The sequence below is a fragment of the Chrysochloris asiatica genome, unplaced genomic scaffold, assembly GCF_000296735.1.
Source record: "Chrysochloris asiatica unplaced genomic scaffold, ChrAsi1.0 scaffold00238, whole genome shotgun sequence".
NCBI classification, from domain to species: domain Eukaryota; kingdom Metazoa; phylum Chordata; class Mammalia; order Afrosoricida; family Chrysochloridae; genus Chrysochloris; species Chrysochloris asiatica.
Window position 1 is genome coordinate 516672 of NW_006408756.1, and position 3404 is coordinate 520075.

At 43.1% G+C, this 3404-nt stretch overlaps 1 pseudogene; it reads left to right on the forward strand.

Moving 5' to 3' along the window:
* Nucleotides 1–1699, forward strand: part of LOC102839277 — a 7016-nt pseudogene extending 5317 nt beyond the window's left edge.
* Nucleotides 1700–3404: the final 1705 nt, after the last annotated feature.

Consider the following 3404-nt stretch of genomic DNA (forward strand, 5'->3'; position numbering starts at 1 on the left):
TCAGAGTTCTGGCACCATCCCCTGAGCCTGCTTGGTCCAGTATTCTATGTTGTTGCTGATGGAGCTCCTTACTGCACGTCCACCCTCTCTGCCATCTTGTTTGTTCTCTCTGGTCAGCATTTTTCAAGCTGAAAGAACTAAAGAAAATATTGAATCCTTAACTTCCAATATTAAAAGATTCTAAAGGCAAACCATTGAATGATGCAGAAAGCATAAAAAGAAGATGGGGTCTTTTCTCAACATGTTTGCCACCAGAATACAGGTGCTGGTGAAAACCATGACAAAACCTAAGCCAAAAAGGGAAAGGAAAAGACCCATGCCAACACCATCATTACTGAGCATGTAGGTCTGGCAAGTCAACCACTACTGGTCACCTGGTCTGCAAATGTGGTGGCATTGTCTGCAAATGTGGTGGAATTGACCAAAGAATCATTGAAAATTTTGAGAATGAAGCTGCTGAGATGAGGAAAGGCTCCTTCAAGTGTCTTGGTCTTGGATAAACTGAAAGCGGACGTGAGCGAGGCAGCACCATGGATAGCTCCCTGTGGACATTTGAGACCAGCAAGTACTACATGACCATCATTGATGCCCCAGGAAACAGAGACTTTATCAAAAACATGATTACAGGAACCTCACAGGCTGACTGTGCTGTCCTGATTGTTGGTGCTGGTGTTGGAGAATTTGAAGAATTGGTGTCTCTAAGAATGGGCAGACCCATGAGCATATCCTTCTGGTTTACACACGGGGTGTGAAACAGCCAATTGCTGGTGTTAATAAAATGTATTCCACTGAGCCATCCTAGAGCCAGAAGAGATATGAAGAATTCGTTAAGAAAGTCAGCACTTACATTAAGAAAATTGGCTACAACCCCGACACAGTAGCATTTGTGCTAATTTCTGGTTGGAATGGTGACAATATGCTGGAGCCACGTGTTAATGTGCCTCAATTCAAGTGATGGAAAGTCACCCAAAAGGATGGCAATGCCTGCCAGTGGAACCACATTGCTTGAAGCTCTGGATTGCATACTGCCACAAACTCGTCCAACTGACAAACCCCCTGCCTCTCCAGGATGTCTACAGATTGGTGATATTGGCACTGTCCCTGTGGGCAGAATGGAGATCAGTGTTCTCAAACCAGGCATGGTGGCCACCTTTGCTCCGGTCAATGTTACCAATGAAGTAAAATCTGCCAAAATGCACCAAGAGTTGAAGCTCTGCCTGGAGACAATGTAGGCTTCAATATAAAGAATGTCTCTGTCAAAGATGTTCACCCTGGCAGTGTGGCTGGTGACAGCAAAAATGATCCAGCAATGGCCGCAGCTGGCTTCACTGCACAGGTGGTCATCCTGAGCCCTCCAGGCCAAATCCGTGCTGGATATGCACCTGTGCAGGACTGTCCCACAGCTCACATTGCTTGCAAGTTTGCTGAGCTCAAGGAGAAGATTGATCGCTGGTCTGGTAAGAAGCTAGAAGATGGCCCCAAATTCTTGAAGTCTGGTGGTGCTGCCATTGTTGACACGGTTTTCGACAAGCCTGTGTGTGTTGAGAGCTTCTCAGCCTACCCTCCTCTGGGACATTTTGCTGTTCGCGACATGAGACAGAATGTGGCTGTGGGTGTCTTCAAGGCAGTGGACCAAAAGGCTGCTGGAGCTGGCAAAGTCACCAAGTCTGCTCAGAGGCTCAATGACTATGACCTTTAATACCTGCCCCTCCAGTCTTAATCAGTGGTGGTGGAAAGCCAGTCTCAGAAAGCTTTGTCTCAATTGGCCATTGAAGTTTAATAGTAAAAGACTGGTTATTGATAACATGCATCGTTAAACCTTCAGAAGGAAAGGAATATTATGCAAACCATTTGTATTTGTGTGTGTGGCAGTTTTAAGTTATTAGTTTTTAAAATCAGTACTTTTTAAATGGCAACAACTTGACCAAAAATTTGTCACAAAATTTTGAGACCCATTAAAACAAAGTTTAATGAGAAAAATAAGGAGAAGATGGAAGGAATAGTCACTGTATCAAAAATAAATGGTTGTTGTTCAACCATTTGAAAAGGTAGCATATGATCAAGAGCCAATGATACTGAAGGGACACTGAAGGCACTGGCAAAGAACAAGGCACTGGGAATTGATGGAATACAAATTGAAATATTTCAACAAACTGATGCAGCACTGGAGGCACTCATTCATCTATGCCAAGAAATTTGGAGGATAGCTACCTTGCCAATTGATTAGAAGAGATCCATATTTGTGCCCATGCCAAAAAGAGGCGACCTAGTGGAATGCAGAGATCATCGGACAATATCATTAATATTACATGCAAATAAAATTTTGCTAAAGATAATTCAGAAACAGCTGTAGTAGTACATTGACAGGGAGCTGCCAGAGGCTCAGACCAGACTCAGATAGGGACGTGGAACGAGGGATGTCATTGCTCATGTCAGATGGACCTGAGCTGAAAGCAGAGAATACCAGAAAGATGTTTACCTATGCTTTATTGAGTATGCAAAGGCTTTTCCACTGTGTGGATCATAACAAACTATGGACAACATTGTGGAGAATGAGTATTCCGGAACACTTGATTGTACTCATGAGGAACCTGTACATAGACCAAGAGGCAGTCATTTGAACAGAATAAGGGGACACTGAATGGTTCAAAATCAGGAAATGTGTGTGGCAGGGTTGTATTCTTTGACCATACTTATTCAATCTGTAAACTGAGCACATAATCCAAGAAGCTGGATTATATGAAGAAGAAGATGGCATTGGGATTGGAGGAAGACTCATTAATAACCTGTGATATGCAGATAATTCAGCCTTGCTTGCTGAACATGAAAAGGACTTAAAATACTGATGAAGATCAGAAACCACACCCTTCAGTATGACTTGCACCTCAATGTAAAGAAAACAATAATCCTCACCACTGGACCAATGAAAAACATCCATATAAATGAAGAACTGATTGAAGTTGTCAAAGATTTCATTTTGCTCGGATCAGTCATCAACATTCGTGGAAGCAGCAGTCAAGAAATCAAATAATGTATTGCACTGGCAAACTGCTGCACAAAACCTCTTAAAGTGTTAAAGAGCAAAGATGTCACTTTAAGGATTAAGGTGCGCCTGACCCAAACCATGGTATTTCCAAAAGCCTCATACGCATGTGCTAGTTGGACAATGAATAAGGAAGACTAGAGGAATTGATGCATTTGAGTTATGGTGTTGGAGAAGAATATTAAAAGTATAATGGATTGCCTGTCAGGGTCCGGCCTCGACAAGGGAGTGAGTACACGAAGGTGAGGTGTCTGGCGATGAGAGAGAGAGAGAGAGAGAGAAACAGACACAAAGAAGACAGACTCACAGGTTTGATGCAAGCTGCCAGACAGACTGTTCGGTGGCAGACATTGCACTCAAA